Source organism: Catharus ustulatus, chromosome 15 (genome assembly GCF_009819885.2).
Source record: "Catharus ustulatus isolate bCatUst1 chromosome 15, bCatUst1.pri.v2, whole genome shotgun sequence".
NCBI classification, from domain to species: Eukaryota; Metazoa; Chordata; class Aves; order Passeriformes; family Turdidae; genus Catharus; species Catharus ustulatus.
The window spans coordinates 6,477,100-6,496,771 of NC_046235.1; positions in this window are offsets into that span (position 1 = coordinate 6,477,100).

Consider the following 19,672-nt stretch of genomic DNA (forward strand, 5'->3'; position numbering starts at 1 on the left):
AATTAATAATGGTGGTGACTGGAAACATACAGTTATAGATTAATCAGACATTACTTATTACTTATTACTTATGTACTAACAAGATATCACTGATGCACTGTGATGCTTTATAGGAGGTTTGAAAAGTCTGTGCTTTGATTATTGATGATCAAAGATTATTGTGTATAGGTTCCCAAGGCACTGCGGATGTGAATTTGACTGTCAGAAGATGCCTTACAGGAGGGGATTGGAAGTGTGGTGTTTAGAGGGAAAGTAACTGAAGATTAACCATGAAAATATGTGTTTCTGTGTCAGAAATGCTTGTTTATATTCTTAAAATATAACAGCTTACTATAGCTTACTATATACCCACAGTCCAGGCTTTAATTTTTGGACAGCTACATGGTGTTGCTTGAATGGCTACTATATAATTATTTTAAAATTTTATTACCATAATGTTAAGTCAAAGTTCAAGATTCAGATATATCCAAGAGGGAATGCAGAATTACTGCATGTCCCAGGAGACATAAAATGCAGCTAAGAGTACATCTTTCCTGCACTTGACCTACTGCTTTCTTCTGGTGAGGCTGATAAAAACTATGCTGTAATATTAAAATGAATTAAATGAAAACTATAGTGAGAGTTTTTCCATAGTACTCTGTGATTGACTCACTTGTATGAAAGTACTGATGGCAGAATGGGAGGCTGTGAGCAATAGCAAAGCTGCTGAAGTATTTTCATAAGAATCACAGCAATGAGGGTTATATGTGGGATATAACAGCAGACAGTAAAAGAGCTTTTAGAGGAGTTCCTCCAAATTGGGAGCAAAGTTTGGAGAAGTTAGAGAGGTACTTGCAGTGTAACTAGTAGGTCAAAATGCTGCTATGAGGGCAGATGGGAAGGGAGGGTTTATTTTTCAGCAATAAATGAATAATTATGACTGGAATGAATGTGAATCGTGAAGGGCTGTGCAACTGAAGTCAGGTAGCTTATGTTTTGGGGGGCAGCTCTGGATGGCTGCCAGATAGTTGGAGTTGCAGACTAGGAAAATAAAAATTAGTGAGAACATACATAAGCGACAAAGACACCACAAAACCTGAATTGTGTCAGAAAATTTAGTGTAAAACTGAATTTTCATTTTTTGTTTTGAGAATTATGAATTAAAATTATTGTTTCAATTGAGGGAACAACAAATTCCTTATCTGTGCACTTTATTAAAAAGTTCTCTGCAGCTTCCTGAATAGCAGCTTCATTTTGTGTTGAAGATTTTGAAGCATAAATATAAAAGGAGGTGCCATTGAAGGGAGGGAAGATGATGTCCTAAGCACTAAGGTTATATCAAAAGCAGGCACAACAGATAGGGAGCTGCCCTGTGAAATAGGAAAATGGTGTTTCAAGCTGCATTGTAGAGACTGGAATGTTTTCAAGGAACTTAATTTTGTTTATGTGTGTTTTGGTTTGAAAGACTGGTTTGTAAATAAAGGCAGGAGACTCTTTTTAAATGGAAAATGTAAACTCTTTCTCTCCAAATTATTATTTTGAAATTAAGGAGCTCTCAGACAAATATGGGAATAGGAATAACAGTTCTTTACTAGGAAAATTAAAATAAAAATACAGTAATACAGAAAAAGAAAACCAAAACCAAACCAAAACACTGACAGAGTCAGAATGCAACCCGACATTCTGCCAGTCAGGGTGTTGGTGGCATTCTGATTAAATGGTGGCTGCATCCTCCTAGAGTGACAGATGTGGTTCAGTTGAAGCAGTGCCCCTGTAGAAGGATGCAGTTCTCCTCCACAGGTCCAGTGATGATATGGAAAGGTCTGGTTTTCCTCTGGAATTTAATGGAAGAAGGCTGCTCTGATGTTCCAAATCTCAGATTTTATCTAGCTAGGAAATGCTTTGCTCCTCCCCCTGGGTGGAGCATCTTCCAATGGGATGATGTAATTTTCTGAGTCATGCAGTGGGACCCAATGGCCCATTAACAGGAGATATCTCCCTGGAAGAAGGATGAGTTGCGGAAAAGATAAAGAACACTGCCTCACCTGGTTTTAACAGCTAGCCCATTACGAGAAGACATCTTCCCTGGAGATAAGAAGTACTGCCCCACCTGGTTTCAACAGATGATGATAGAATACATATTTTTGGTTACATCCTGCATTGTAAGCCAAGACAATTGGCAAGACTTTGTTTTCATATGCACTTCTCACAGTTTCTCATGTCAAGCCATGTCTCAGCCATCTTAGTGTTTATTATTTCATCTCCAAAGGCATATGTGTGATAGATTAAAAAAACATCTTGTCATTACCATTGGCATCCCCTGGCTCATACCTGGTAGCGAATTCTTTCTCTTTTTGGGAAATGTAAAATATGTGAAAAGGCAGCCTTTCAGTCTTCTACTTTCATTCTAGCATTCCTATCTACAGGGTGTGAAATTTATGTCTGTAACGTTTGTGCTTACTGCTTAGCTGTAAAAGTGCTGAGTAAACTTATACAATTATATGCCATAGCTTGCTTTAAATTGCTGTGATTTATGGAAGACGTTACACTGTTATCATACAAGTTTGTTGGTGTAATATTCAAGGAGATAGTTAAAAAATATTTTTAGCATTAGAATACAAATATTTTAGAAATTCTCAGTAATATAAATAATTCTAAGGCTTTCTTTTGTGTGTATGGCTATATTACATTCAGACATGTACAAGCATATATGTAAAATATTTACTACCATATTTGTAAAATAATTGATAAAGACTAATGCATTTAAAGCAGAGCAACAACTGAGCAGAATATTTGGGTGTTGTAAATTGTCACATCTTCAATGGATTTGACTGAATTGATACTGTCTGGATCATACAAAACTAATTGAGTCTCCTTGCACAGGCAAGGATTGACATGTAAGTATTTCAGATGGTAATTTGAGCATTGCTAATGCATTGATGAGAGCTCCTTTCACTTTCAAAAGTGCTTGCATAGTTACAAGGGAGAAGAGAGAGTTTTTTTACTATCTTTTTACTATGTTTCTGCTGAAATATAAAATATCCAGAAACATTCTGTTATCATTAAAGGCTGTCCTATTAATTAATTAGTTGGTATATTCTAACTCTCTTGACTTGAAAAAACCAAACCCAGTGATTTGAAGCGTAGCAGTTTCTAGCTTTTGCACAGGTCTATGGGGTTGATTCTTTGAATTCAGCTTGTTGGGAAATACTTCTACAGTAGGTATGGTTCCACCACACATTTTGATAATTAGGAGTTTAAAACTTTTATTTCACATATTAGAATTACAAAGAGAGCAATAAAGATGTAAAATAAGTCAGTGTTGACTGTATTAACATTACATATGAAAAATATGACATTTACTGTGTTCTAATTTAAATGTCAAAACAAGAGGATGAAAAATAGGGCAAAGCCTGTGGCATCCTTGAAATGGTCATCCTGAGATGCATAGATGGCAATCTAGTATTGTTTCATGAATTTGTCTTTCAATAGAAATAAAAATTTCCAATCAAAATGCTCCTTATTAATTCTATTTTAAAATGTGAAGTTTTTTAAATTGGTGGCTCTTGCAAGAATAGAGTATGAAGCAAACTTTCACTTTAAAATAATAATTATTGCGCACTGTGGAAGACTTGTCACTTGTGAAACAGAGGGTTCACTCCACCTTGTGCTGTGTGGCTCTAATAAGTCTATAGTGTAGACTCAGGTGTGGGACAGGTGGTGGTATTGAAAGTTAATTCTGGGAGTCAAAAGTAGTGAAATATTCTCCTTTGTCCTGCACCCCTTTAGGCACACAATCTGTGCAGCATAAAAGCATGAGAGCTTTTAACAGACAACTTGTTTATGTACATGGCTCTTGAGTTGGGTATATTTTTGTAACAACTCTTTTTCCTTCACATCTGTATTTATTGAGGATCTGAACGTGTCAATGTAATTAATGTCCAAAAACCTCTCTTAAGAGTTCAGACATCTGAGGAGTATGGCAGTAGTGGCTTGTTATTAATTCTTGTTGGAAGTCTGGGCTTGCTGAGCTGGGAAACTCCAAGGATGCAGCACAGTAGTATCAAAAATCTATTACAAAAAAATAAGACGGGAATCAACTAATATCATGAAGTCCTTAGAAAAGCTGATTTGTTAGGGAGATTTTTCTCCCCTTTGTTTGATAAGAGGCAAGGCAGTTTAGCTATAGTGCAGCACTGCATTGCAGAAATATTACAGTAGTAAACCTGGAGCTCTGGGGATGGGCTTGTGGTAGAATAGGCCAGGTGGGAAGAATTCAGATTTGGATGCTTGAAAACTGAGACTTGGGAGCTCAGGAGCTTTGTAGCATGTATGTTCAGACTTGTTTTATTTCTTTCTAAATGTTTTACTTTTATGATTCTCTGACTTAAACCTAATTAATTTGAGTTAGACTCAACTTAGAAATACCTAAGAATTTTGGAGATTCTGCTTGCATCATGAACAGTTTTTGGTTTTTTTTCCCCCACAGAGCTCGAAAGTTCTCTTGAATGTCTCTTCTTTCATTATGCAAGGTGAGATGTGATCACTATCTTATTCAAAATACTCAACTTCTTTGTAATATTTATATTGATATGCATATTTGACATGAGGCCATGTAACCTTGTAGTTGTTGTCACAAAGACAATGTATCAAAGTATTAATGGCAGATTAATTGATGGCCATGATGCTGAGCACCCAAAGGCAGTCCTCAGCTAAACTTTTCCCTTGAGGTCCAGACAGTTTTCACTCTTGACTTCCATGGCTCTTTCCCTATCAGAGTCTCCAGAGGAACAGTGCAGCAAGTTTCTTTTTCTCACTTTAAGAATCTTCTTTTTCTGGGGTGATGAACAAAAATCTTTCCTGTGCTGGATTCAAAGAAAATGTACTTGAATGTCATGGACACTATTTAACACTTCCGAATTGAAGGGAAAAATGGTGTGAAAAGTAATAGTTTCCAAGTATTGAAAAAGAGCAAGTGGCTGTTTTGATAGATGTTCAAGCTTGCCAAAATGAAAGATGTTCAACCTGAGAATTAATACTTCACACCACAAAATAAGAAATAGTGTGTTTAGATAAAGCTATTTATTTTATCTTTAAGCTTACCTTGTGTTTGGCATCTTTTCAGATGTAATAATGAAAATGCATCTGATCGAAGAAAAAGGGCACGCTGCCTAATAAAATTATTGCTGCTTATTTATATTTTGATTAATGACTGCTTCAAAACGTGATTTTTAGTATTTGGTGTCAAATAGAGTTAGAAGAATGTTTCTGATGAGGAAAATCTTATGATGTGACCTCTATGGGTGTGTGAAGGGAAGGAAACCTGAACTTGGGGAGAGCAGTTTGAGGTGAAAGGAAAGGACAACAAATGGCTTTGAATTGTCTGGGAATCATCTGGGTTGGAGGATAAAGATTAATGAGAAGTGAAAATTAAGCAGCATCCCTCAGTAATTTGTCTCATTATCTCAGATGATAATGAGGGATAATACTAAAACTTTTGAGAAGTTGTATAGCACTTATATTTATTATTTTTAATATTAAATATTTTTTCAAGATCTCATTTGTAAAATGGCATGACTGGGTTCTTTCTAGTACAAAATTAGTTGCATTCATTTGCGCCCCAGTGAAAGCTCACCTCAGTGTTGACATCTCACACACTGCATCGACAGCAGTTCAGCAGGATTTGGCTCAGGCTTCTATGCAGAACTAACCCTTATTTTAACATGTTTAACTTGACATTGTGAATAGAAACATGTTGAATGTTGCCTCTTCTTAATTAGGGCTGACAAGATTTAGAAAGTCTGTTGTTGCTTACCATATAAAACACAATTCTTCACTACCTGTGATGTGAACATACAATCTAGAAATTCAGTTTTCTTTTCAAGAATAAGTAGTCTCCAAATCCTTAATATATGTCCTACAGTGTTGAATTAACCTTTCCCTGACACTTAAGTATAATCTTTTTCACTCCTTCCCAGTACATAATTTAGTAAAATGGAAATAAAGTGGCTCGGTGGAAAAAGATATCACTAAGCTCTTTTGAACTTAACTGTTCAGCTGCTCAGAGATATCAAATGTACTTCATGAGCAGCTTCTTCAGTGTATCACAGGACAGTACAAGAATTATTTGCCACTCTACAATAAAGCTATTTAGATGAAATGCATAAAATTTTTAATTGAAATTTCTCTGAAGTAATTGTATTTTAATGCTAGGGTGTTGCTTCATGTTATTTTTCCATGAGTTTATTAACTAGGATCATGAAATCACTTCCTTCGTTTTAATAAGCACTACAGCTGAGAAATTGATACTCTGTTTAATATGAAATATTAGTTCAGATTCTGCAAAGAAATGGTAGGGCATGTTTTGGAATAGGCTTTGTGATTTATTTCTTTTAATACTAACAGTCTTGTTCAATAAATATTTATGTATCACTAGGGAAAAAAAAGAAACTGAAAAATCCTTGATAATCATAACAAATTGGGGCAAGAAAACAATAATAATCCAAAGGAAATTCTCATTAAGGAGAGTCTCATGGAGAAGTTTTCTCATGAGAACAAATATAACAGCAGGGACAGGACTTCTGAACTGCTGTTGTTATGCAATATTGGATATTGCAGGCTGACCAGAATCTAGCAAATAAATTTCTTCACAGCTGAATACTGGAACATCAACTTGTGCAGCTGCCTCTCTGAACTCTAGCAACTGTTTATTAAAGTTTCTGACTTTGGTGCATGATAAAACACATTCTTGGTATCAGTGAGAGGTGGTGGTAGCTGCCCGGAAGGCTATAAAAGCCGGGAGCCCTCAAAGTCACTATACTTGAATATATTAGGTTGATGTGATTTTCTTTAAAATTCCTAATGTGTCTTTATCTCAAAAGCCTAAAAAGTTATTTCAGTCAGATTTTCCAAAGGCAAAAGGAAAAATACTTTGATACAAGTAACATAAAACATTGTTTAGAATATCCGAATTTTATTGTCACACAAAGCAACTTTTTCTTCAAATAAAAAGAAAATCAAGAAATGCCAACTGGACATGCTTTAAAATTATATGGCTGAAACGAGTGATCCAACTCTCTCTTTGGTTTACTGAAGATTTATATGGAGGTGGTGCTGATCCATGGTGCCACCAAACTGACAGCATTTGTCTTCAATGTCAAAATGGTTTTGCCAAAGCCAAAAGCCCACAGTGTCAGCTGGAAATCTGTTGTCTCTCAAGGTAGCTGAGTCTGCCTTGGGAAGATGAAAATGGAAAGAGAATGAGAATTCTTAGTTACAAGTGGGTTCCAGTCTGATGGCCAGTATTTGCAAAATGCTCTTTCTTTTCCTCCTAATTAGCCATTGTAGAGTCAGCACTGCAGAGTATTTGGGCAGCTTTCATTTTCCTCTCATATACAGCATATACTTCCTGTGAGCCCTGAATTCCTTAAATCAGTTCTTTCAGTAAATCAAATAATCAAGGAGGCAATAAAATCCACTCTCTGCAACTTCTCTATCAAAAGATATTCAATAATTAATGTCGGGAAAATTTTGTATTTTACCACAGAGGTTCTCTCATCCTCTGCTTTTCAAAACTTAACACTTCTTTTCCAGCCCTCAGCTGCATAAGTGGCTGTCCACAGCACTAAAATTTAATGGCAAATCAGCTGATATTTTGTAGTTAACAATTTTAAACAATTTTTACCTGCTGTTAAAATACATTTTAATTAGATCCTAAAAGATGTGCAGGCTTGTTACTGAAACACTTTTTTAAAATCCTTCCCCTTCACACAAAAATATCTCCAACCACACCGTTCCTGTCTGGGTAATCCCCATGGGGATGAGTATTTTGAGAAAAACTTTCTTGGAGCATCTGTCATGGAGTGTTGTGCCTGTGCCCACAGGTGCTGGGTTAAGTTGTCATTATAGTGATGTATACATGTCAAACTTTGATTTTCTTAAGCCATTGTAATAGGTCTTCTCTTTTCATTTTATCTTCCTTGTGACTTCCTGTAACCACTCTCTTCTTGCTTTCTCTGTTGTGGGACTGGAATTCCTTTTATATATGTTTTTAAAGCATTTCCAGCCTCCAAAACAGAGAAGCAAATAAAAAGTTTGTTGGTTTTTTTTTTTTCTGTCATGGTGTATTAAAGTTCCTCCATCCTCATATCAGCAGCTATAATATGATGAGGCTATTTTACTCTAAAATTGTATCAGAAGCCACTCCAGGGTGGCTGTGGTATACCTGGATTGCTTTCAGGTTCTTCAAGAGATGGGTCTGGGAGCTCCTGTAAGGAGCTTTTAGTCAGTAATGGGAGCTCTGTGCACAAAGTAACCATTCTCTTGATGTTCCTGTGCTCTCTCTGTCACCTTGTGCTGCCTCAAGCAGGCTTAGCTGCTGTCTCTTCAGTCATCTCTGGGTTAAATTTTGGTGAAGGAGAAAGTGAGCAGGGCTGCAGAAATCCAAGGAATCTGACAAAGTGCAAACTATTTACAGAAACAACTTAGTGTGGAAGGAAGTGCAGAGAGGAATTCTTATTCTGCCAATAAATATTTCAATGACAAATCTTTAAGCCCTCTCTTGAGCTTTAACTTAATCTTTGTATCCTTGTGCTTATGATTCCTCCCTGCCTTCTATTCTATATGTCTTCTGAGGTGGGATCTTATTTATGGCGACTGTTTTCAGTTTTTGAAGAGCAAATATACTACCGTGTTCTCTCTCTTTCTGACGAGCTCCAGAAGATGAAGGCCCCTGCCCACACAAGAAAGGAATGCTGAATCGTATTCCTATTAGACACATCTTCATGAGTATTTGTCAAACTGTTCATTTAATCTAGAGCCTGGAGCAATGAGAGTTTATGAACAAAACTCCCAGGACCAGGCTCTTCCCTGCCACATGTGACTGCTTCCCTGAAGAGAGATGGAGATTGATACATGAAAAGCTATTTTACAAACAAACTAATTCTTGGTGTGTTGTGGTTTTGGTCTAGAAATAGTGTAGGCAGGCTAAGTATTTTTCGTATTTAGGTAGGGCCTTTAAAATAAATCTATATTTAAAAAAAAGTATACATACAGATACACAGATATATGGGAGTACATATGTGTATGCTATCAATAACTATATTAAATGTATCAGGAAATTTATGTAGAAACTAGTTTGGCAGGAATTTCTGAACTAAAGAAAAGTTTTAAGTAGCATAAATATAGTCAAGGCTTATCCGTTTTGTTACCTCTCCATATTTTTCTATTAATGATTTACTAGTTTTACTAATTTTATTTTTATATCTCTAAAAAGCCTTTTAGATTGCTAAAAGTAGTTGATAGTCATGGTAACTTTTGTTATGTCACTTGTTAAAAGGTTTGAATGGATTTATTTTCTGATTTTCCAAATGACAACCATTAAACCATGCTAAACACTCCAGATTAGAAGTGAGATGAAATTTCCTGATCAGAACCTACAAGTGAGAACTTTCAGGGCTTTCTAAGGAATTTGATATTTAACATATTTTTTGTATTAGAACACAGAAATTCAATTAGTAATATTACTTTCTTGGATCAATTATCATGAAGAGGTTTTTTATGAGATTCACATACACCCTGACTTTCATATTGTAAGTCATATGGAGGAAGAAACTGAAAACATGAAAAGGATAGATCCAGAAGCAATGGTGTCCAAATCTCCCATTTTCTGTTTCAATATTCTATTTCTTACGTGTTGTCCTAAGAATTCCTGAATTTCATCTTGGTGACCAGAACATCTTCTCCCACTTCTAATCCAGCTATGAATCTAAATCTGTACTTCTGGGAGAGTTTTGTAGCAGTAGTGAATTATAATGAAATTCAGTGGTATCGTGCTAATGAGTTGAGTCCTTGAAACCTGAGGTAAATTGTGCAGGACCCATTTAGGTTTTGAATAAAATTATTTTCAGGTGTTTCTGACTACCACATCATCAAACCATGTTTTAAATGTCTAATCTACCAAGTATTACTGCAGAAAGTTTATTTTCAATTCACAGGGTAACAGAGTGATATTTGGGTTTTTTTGGATTTATCTCCTTCCTTAGTAGCAGTTTGAGGATACTTCTCAAGTATTTGCATTTTTTCTCTTAGGCAAGCAGTGACTTGCAGCAGGGCTGTATTTGAATTTGCTTTTTCTAGCTCTGAGAGATGGAGAATGACTTGAAAATGGATTGTATCGACACATCTGTCTTGCATACTATTGCTATTACAGTAATGGGCAGCCCAGCTTCAATTTATGTGCTAACAGCAGCTCTTCTGATAAGAAACGCACACAAGGCTAAAACACAGGCATGACAAGAATGGAAATGGCTGGGCAGAAAGCACCATAATACATGGTGAATAATCTGTAAATCTGATAGGGGCTGTATTTTGGGTTTGTGCTGGAAACAGGGTTGGTAAGGCAGGGATGTTGCTGAGCAGGGCTTACACAGAGTCAGGGCCTTTTCTGCTCCTCACCCACCCCACCTGTTGGCCCGGGACTGCACAAGGAGCTGGGAAGGGGGTGCAGTCAGGGCAGTTGGGAAAGCTGACCCCAAGTGATGCTTGGGATGCTCCAGACTGTGTGGAATGTCAGCATATAAACTATGGGGGAGGAGGAGGAAGGGAGGGGCGTTCTGTTTGATGGCATTTGTCTTCCCAAGTCACTGTTCCATGTGATAGAGGCCTGATATCCTGGGGATGCTGAACACCTGCCTGCCCATGGGAAGTGGTGAATGGATGTTTGCCTTGACCTGTGTGTGCAGCTTTTACTTTACCTGTAAATTGCCTGGATATCAATCCATGAGTTTTCCCACTTTTGCTCTTCTGATTCTTTCTCCTCACATACTGGAGGGGACAGTGTGTGAGTGGCTGTGCACAGTTGCTGGCTGGGGTTAAACTATGACACAGGTGAAGTGAAAATATATTTGGGAGATCTGTCTGGATTCTGAGGCTAGTTCCATGACAGCTGTAATATGCAAGAGCAAATGTAGGGACCAAAGGGAATAAATTAATTTTGAAGTGTATATTCAGAGTAATTTCAGCAAATTTTGAGAGAAGCAGAAAAATGTAAAGACTAACCGAATCAATCCTGAATTCTGTGTATTTGGTTTATTTAAAAACAAGTAAAGATATCTTTGTGTCTTCCAAAATCTGTCAGCTCAGGAAGCCTACAGAGAACATTCTCCAAGAAGAGAAATTTTGAAAGCAAGCTTGTGCTGTGCAAGGCTGTGTTTAATTGCTGGTTGACTTCAAAGACACTGAATGTCAAAACTGCACTGGGAAAACCTCCATACATCATTAGAGGCTCAGATTGGCTGGAAGGACTCAGTGGTGACTTTTATTGCCAAAGAGAGTAATTTGATTACTGTCCATATGCCCTGTTGGGCCTGACTGAAGCCCTGTGTTACTGGAATAAATCTGATTAGAGAAATCATCGTCTTCACCTTCCTCGATCACTCTTGGATGGGGCCTTTTTCTCCATCTCCTGCTTTTCATTTTCACAATTAAATACCACAAGGAGGCTTCTAAATAGTTTCCTTGAGGCAGTACTGACACAATAAATGAAAACTTACTTTTAATTATCCATTTTGTATCACATTGAGTTTTTTCAAAACTTTTCCTGTTTTAGCTGTTAAAAGTTTCTAGCTTAATTTAAGTCTCACAAACTATTTCTGCCTGCCTGTATTGATTGATAGAGATTTTCAGCCAACATTTAGATGTTTCCCTTCTCAAACTGTTGATGATGTCATTATTCCTATTATACAGGTAGGGAATTGAAGTTCAGGAAAACTCCACAATTTGTGTGAGGTCATAGAAAAGACTGAAGTAAGTTGTCTGACAGATGATCACAAACCTGTCCATCTTGTGTCTTCAAGAATCATTGCACACTCTGTGGAACCATTAGCTTCTTTAGGTTGTAATTTTCATTTCTTAATCCTCAGTTCAGGTTTCTTCATTGTTCATGCTCAGAGTGTAGCAGCTCTCACTGAGAAGTCTGGTAATACTGTAGGGACGGCTGGAGAGCAAATGAAGTGGTCAAAGGGGAGAGATACTGTGGCTCCAGAACTAACCCTTCCAAGTGCGTGTATAACTTGAAAAAGTTAAAACTGGAAATGAAATATGACATTTAGTGTTTATCTGTTGATCATTTATCTTAATATTGAAGTTTATTCTTTTACACTGGAATATAAGCTGTGGATCTGTCCCTCCCCCAGAAAGCTCAAGTCTTCTCACATCTTTATTTCACAAGGAGTTACCTAAGAGCACAAGTTATGTGACATTCCAGTGTCCAGTTCCATTCAGTCTGGATGTTTCATCTTTACTCTTGTTTGTTGCAGATACTAGTAATTGGTCTCATGTTATTAGTTTAATCTGAATAATTTAATGTTATGTACCTTTAAAAAGAAATGCAAACCAAAGTTAGTAATAAAAAAAAAATCTTCTTTTTATACTTTGTAGAGCATAACATCTCAAACTCCCTTTGGGAATCTTGTGAACAGATCTTTCAAGCACTATTAGCTATGCAGAAAATATAAATTTGGGCAGGCAGGGAACATAAAAGAAAAAGCTGTAACAGTTCAGTGGCATTTTCAAAGTGATCTTTGATGAAGAGGTTAATAGAATTTATGCACTGTACTGCTTTAAATTCTTATAAAAATTCTCATCATAATTACAAAAAATGTATCACAAAAGATTCAGGGATTAATTTCGTTTGTGTGAATATCGAAAAGTTTACAAGCTTTTTCAGGGCATGCACACATTTTGAAATGACAGACTTAGACTTCAGATCTTAGAAATGTTTCTCTTGAGGATTCTAACACTTCTAGTTTGGGTAAATATTTCTGTCATACCACAACTGTACCCCTCCTGCTCCTGCCTGGGGTACAAAGTATAAATAAGGGTATGTTTAAATTAAAAAACAAAACAAAACAAACAAACAAAACCCCCAAAACAAAACAAACAAGCAAAAAATAGTAAAAACATAAAACCAAAACCCAGCAAAAGAAAACCACTTAAAAGGCCTGAAAAAATCTTCAGAATTCAAAATAAAAGTAATTTAGTTTTGTCTGGAAGAAGAACTCATTGTGCACAAACAGCTCTCCTTTACTCTCATGGGTAATAAAGCATTTGTGCATAGGTAGATATAAAACACATTGCTGCTGAATTCTACAGCTTTGCATGTCCAGTGTTCAACACTGGAGTGCTTTATATTCCTGTGTGATTTATCTCCCGTGCAGCCCTAGATCCAAGTGGATGTAAGATGTAGTTCCTGACAAATCATTTATAGTCTGGCTTCCTAATGGAAGTGTGCAAAAGCTGTGTGACAGCTTGTCATGCAGAAGTCCTCCTTCCTCCTCTGAAGCACTTCATAAAATGAAAACAGATGAAGCTGACACTGACAATTGATTGGCTCTGCTGTGCTTCAGGGAGGGAGGGGAAGATTGCTTACTGATGTGGAAAAAGTTAACTTTTATTCAGAGATCCCAGGTATTGATCAGTGACTTGTTACATGGTGAAAGAAATGAGTGGTTTGAACTGGGAACGGCAGGTCAGGGCAGTCAGCCAGGGCTCTAATACATAACTTTCATAAATGGTGCTAGAAAAAAATGACTTTGAGTTTATATAAATGATTCTTTTCATGTCCAAACTACCAGGAAATTATACTTTTACATTCTCACATGTGTTTTCAAGGTATAAAAGCTAACAGCATAAAAAATGAAGAACAAAAAATCTTGCTTCTCTTGGCCATGATGTGTGCACTTGCTAAGAAAAAGTAGATTGTGTTTATGTGCTTTTCCTGTGTTTATGGACTATCAGATCACAGACTGGCTTGGGTTGGAAGGGACTTTAAAAGTCATCTAATTCCACTCCCTGGCATGGGCAGGGACACCTTCCACTAGACCAGGTTTCTCCAAGCCCCATCCAACCTGGCCTTGGACACTTCCAGAGAGTGCTTTCTCCACAAGCTTCTTGCAATATGGACACTTCAGTGCTCAGAACTTGGATTCTTTCTGTTAGGAGATACTTCAGAAATGCAGTACATTAACAAATTTGGTGTATTGATCACATTCTGGGATACTGCAAAAGGTGTAGTTGTTTTTGTTGTGGATATTATAAGATGTTCAAATGTGAGAGTGATTTTATTTAAGGACGTTGGAAGAAAATGGTGCCTGTGGGAATAAGGGAGAAGATGATTACTCAGAAGATGGCTCAAAATGGTATTAGAGCTCAGGGAAGGGACATGCAGAATAAAAGTAAAATACTTCTCTCTTCTGAAACTCTAAGGTGAACTGCAAATTCTGGAGTCTGTGTAGAAATTATCTGGAAATGAACACCAGAGGAGCAAATCTTTATTGTTGAGTTTTCAGTGCAAACTACTAAACGATGATCATCCATCTCCAAAGTCAATATCTTTTCTGCAACAATTTTTTCTCTAACATTTATATCTTGCGCAAGGCTAATCAGGGGAGGCTTATAAATTGTTGAAATCACTTTATAGCACATTTAGAGCTCATTTCACAGCAGTTTAAGGGGTTGAAATGAAGCTAATAGCCTTCTGCATTTCCTAACTGTTTATGATTTTAAAAATTACATAACATTTATAGCACTTTAGAGTTATTTCCAAAAGTAACATGGTAAATCTAATCATTACATAATCAGTACATGATAAAATCCCAGTGATGTGAAGGCCTATTTTCAAGTATCTTTCATCATGCTGTCCAATGTTTCATACATTTGGCAGAGTGATTCTTGCAAAATAAAGGACATGAGAAATACAACAGACCAGAATGTTTATAGGGCTTAAAATCCTGATCATGGGAGAAAGAACTTCACACTTTTTATTCTTTTTTTGGATGAAGCTAATAAATTGGAAGAAGTTATAATGATTCTGTCTTGCAGGAGCAGTTAACCTGAAGAGACTGCTTCTTGTTCTGTAGCCATGCTTAATATAACTTGCTTCCTGTATTTAACTGTCAGAACCAGTTAGAAATGAGAAGTGCTGGACACTACAGTAATCAATTCACTTATAAAACAGTCACATAATGGGAAGAAATGGAAATCTACTTGGCTTGGGTCTTCACAGATTTTCAAATTACCATTGGTAAAACCAAGAGGAAAGTCTCTTTTACTGGTGTAAAACATTTTTATTGAAGAAGCAGGAGTTGAATGTGTGATATTATCTATGTTACTATCAGATAGTAACCATTTATCCAATTGTCAAGGGCATGATCACTGTGTCAATCACCAGAATGTTAGTGAACCAATCCTCTCATTTTTTGTATTGTGCAGGAGGAAACCAAGTCCCGGAACCTGTAGGTTCAGTGATGCTATAGAAAATCCCTTTGGGCTTTTATGGTTTGTGCTATTCAGTTTTAACCTTGATTGACCTATAAGTGCTTAAAAGCCATTGCTAATTCAGATTTACTGAGATCTGGCTGGCTGCCACAACTTCCCAATTCAAAACCTCAGATCCTGAAGTTCTTAATAACAAAACTGTGTCCCTGACACTTTCCATGGTTACCAAGTAAGTCACTGCAGTTATGTATTTTAGTTAATCACAAGCGACTGTGAGGATTCGAAGGATATAAACACTGAGACCCTTTTAATATGATCCAATACCATAATGCTAACCAGATTGTCTACTGTGCCTCTTCAGTCACCTTGAAAATTTAAGGGCTGCTAATTTCTGGATTGCAATTGTCGTTGCTTCATTTTTTCCTGTTATGTATTTGTGTATGCTGCCTCTGTCTTGAAGACAGGAATTAGCAGTTGTTTGTGAAATACTTATAATTCTGCATTACAATATTTTAAGCATTTATCTATTAAAGACTATGATTTTTTTTTATTTTCAGCACTGCTTATGTAGTTATCCTTGAGAACTACTTTGGACCTACAGAGCAGGAACCTTTAGCATATCAAGGGTATAAATCAAAGCTGATAGTTACTGACCACTGAGTCAAGGTATTTAACATAAATATTGACCTGATAATCTTGTGTATAAGCCTAGATTTACTTAAATCTGTATGCACATTTCTTATGTTTAACACTTTAATTGGTGTGAGAATTGGAATTTTTTTATGGTCTCAATGATTTTTTAAAATAATCTTAAATGACAATGAGTCTAATAGGCTAAATATGTGTGAATTATTCCACATACAAGCAGACATCTGTTAATTCATTGCTGGCAGTTTATTAGACTAATATGTGTAAACTGCTTTGAGCTGTAAATTACAAGATTAGGGCTTTTAATGTTTAGGGATATCCTTAGGCATTGTATGCTGGAGGTGGATTTGACAAATGCTCTTTACTAATGGACTATATTTAAAGGAAAGTCTGTGTGGATTAATTTTAATTAGTGTCATATTAAAGGGTATCAAACTAACTAATGTCAAAGGTGTACCAGTGCTGTTGATTCAGAGTGTTATCATGTGTGTATAATTAGAGAAACCTATTTGCATTAATATTTCTTCAAATAAACACGCACACTTTCTTTTAAAATTCCAGCCACATCATGGCCTAAATTTTTCAGACTTATCTTTTGAGTTACAGTTCATTACAGAAGTATTTAAACATTAAGAAGAAGCAACCAGTACTGATCACTGAAGCTGCTGGATGATAAAGAGAGGAAGAACTCACAGGCTGAAGGTCTGACAAATCCAGGTATTACCTGTGTTTTGGAAAGGAAAATGTTTTGTCTGGCTTACTGTTTTTAAAATGTTATCTTTTAGCATGGTACAAGCAGCTGTGTCTCAGGATCTGTCTACCAGGTATGGTACAGTTCTTGATTTTGTTTTCTAAATAAGCCCCAAGGTGTTCATGTTTAGTAAGACAAAGAGAAGAAAATGGGTGAGCTTCAGACAGCCCTTGCAGTATTACAGGAACACTGTTAGCTGTTAACTTTGCAAATATGGAAGGAAAATAATGGCCATGGAATAGTACAAGTTAGTTTGGATTTGGTGCAACCCAAAGAACTTCTGATGAACTATCACATAACAAACAGAACAATTTTCTGACAACAACTTGCCTTTCTGAAGGACCAACAGGAAGGAAAATTGTGATCCACGCAACTCTTTAATAGACAGCTATCTGTCATGGGGACTCTGATCTGTCTTGGGAAGCTGAATACTGGAGCAGTTTCTTTTATCAGCAAATACAGTTTGCTGTACAAATAAGTGGTTTTATTCATTGTATTTGTTTGCTTTCTCTTTTAAAAGTTTCTGCTAAGGAACCTTGGTTAAGTTGTATGCTGTAGTTAGTTTCTCTCTCTGGAGTTAGAGAAAAGAAAGGGGAATAAAAAAGGTTGCCTTTATCGTACGGAACAGGAGGCTATCCATGGCTTAATGACTCAGCAGAAAAGAGGTTTAGTAAGGGTCATGGCAGCCAGTGGCTCTGGAGGAATTTGTGAGTCACAACTCAGCCAAAGCACACTCTGAAGCAGAAGCTACTCCAACATGAGAGTGCTGCCGTGCCCCCTCTTCCTCTCTCCCTTGCGGGCCATGAATTCTCCTGCTCCATTGCTGCTGCTCTGGGAGGGTCTGCAATAGGTGGCAGCACAGAACTGACTTTTTTCTTGTTCTGTCATTTTGTTTTAAGTTTTTGATTTGCCACCCTCTGTGTTTTGAAGGTGGTCTCAGTGCTATGGGGATGTATGATGGGATTGTTCCTGTGCTTACGAGTTGCAGTGCATGAATGATGAGCTGTATGGAGATGTCTTAAACCCTTTATTTTATTTTATTTTATTTTATTTTATTTTTTTTTAATGTGGGGAATGGTTTGGTTGGTTAGTTGGTTGGTTGATTTTTGTTCTGTTTCGGATAACTAATGTATTTCTTTCCAAACTCCATCTTCCACCTGCTCTGTCTCCCTGAAGTTGGACAATATCTGGAATGAGATGCATACCAATGGGCATTAGCAAATGTCTGGCTCTGAAAACTCCAGCATGTACCAAGGCAGGAAAACTCCATCTCTGCTGTATTAACTGTTATACATGAATAGTTCCATCATAGGCTGGGAATAGTGACATATACACAAAAACTATTATAGCCCATCATTCATTTTCCAGTAAAATAATTCATAAACATTAATAAAAATATAGCTATGCCAGGTAGCAAATGTCCCATCCTGCAGCTCTTACAAGCCTAAGATTTTTCATTTTCCATTGTAAACATTTTATTATGACATTTTCTGATTAGAATCGCACAAATCTCTCAGCAGTGAATTCATTGCATATATTTCTTGCTGAGACTGTAGCTGCAAGTAAGCATCCTCTGATTTTTTTTTTTAATGTAATTTACTTAGGGAAGGTAGCAGAACAACAATAACACCTCAAAAGTATTGGATCAAAAATTATACAGAGTAAGTATTTTCAAGGGGAAGGAGAGGATTAAACAAAAGGAGCAAATAAAGTCTTATTTTCTGTGTATTGTTCGCAAAATGTTTTGAACATTTTATTGAATGTATCTTCCTTGTGAATTATACATGCTCTCCAGTGCCTTTGGGAAGATGTAAAACTTTATATATTACAAATGGAATACATGACCTCCTGCTGTTTCCCAGATATTGCTTTAAATCAAAACCTGAACAATTTCATATCTACCAAGGGTTATTTTATTCCCTTTTGAGATGTTTAAGCAAGAATATTGTGGTGAAGGGAAGATTTCTGAATGTGTTTTCTCACTGGAGCCTGCTGCATGTCACTGCAGGAAGATTCTGTATATTGGTGCACTAAGATGGAGTTTCTGTAGGCTAAAAATACATCTTTCCAGTAAGTTGCAAGTGAAAATAATGTGTTCTAATTACTTTAGTAATTCCAGCAAGGTCTCATAACTTTTTAAATTTTTATATGTCCAACACCTGATTGGTGTTGGGTTCAAGATGCAAATCCTTCTGAGTCAATTAGAGTTGTACTTTTGAGACAAGCATATGCTTAGTATGAGTGAGTAGCCAAGGCTGGCATGGAGGTGGCTTTTCAAATGTGGTGCCTTCATGCCTGTGCTCAATGCATTTTCCATCTCACTTTCTTATGGCTTTTCACTGTTTGGTCTAAGTCTCAAACCTAGGGAGCAACAGCATGTATTTTACTCTTGCTTTCAAGAAAATGTTTCAGTTTCTAAATGTAGTCCTAGCTAAAACTTCTTAGTAAGATATTCATCATCATTGACGTGGATGAATACAAGATACTTCAAAGAACTCAATATTCTCCTTTGGAGTATATTTTAAGAAAAAATATGATGTAAGCACATATTTTGCTTTGTTATTTATGTGAATTCTAAAAAGTGAAATGCTTGAGCAAAATTGCATCAACGAATTGCTAAAAAGTAAGAGAGTTCTGGGAAATGGAAATTAAGAGTACAATGAGAAGTGGCATCAGCTAAAGTACATTGAAATATGGAATTCAGGATATGTGCAATTGGAATTCCAGCTCTCGCTGCTGGCACTTTTTCACGAAACTGAAAAAGTATTTATTATCAGTCAATTTTATTATAAATGCCCTGAATCTTTCTATTGACAGCATGGTTCTCTCACTTGATTCACCTTACCAAGAAAAAAATCCGTACTGTTTAGTATCGATTTAATTAATTAAATTCCAGTCCTAGATTTCTCCAGAGTTGATAATTGCTCTGTTGTATGGAAAAGCTGTGGTTTTTTTGGACCTGAGCCATGTTAATACATGGTTAAAAGTGGAACAAAGGGGAAAGGGAAAACATCCCCA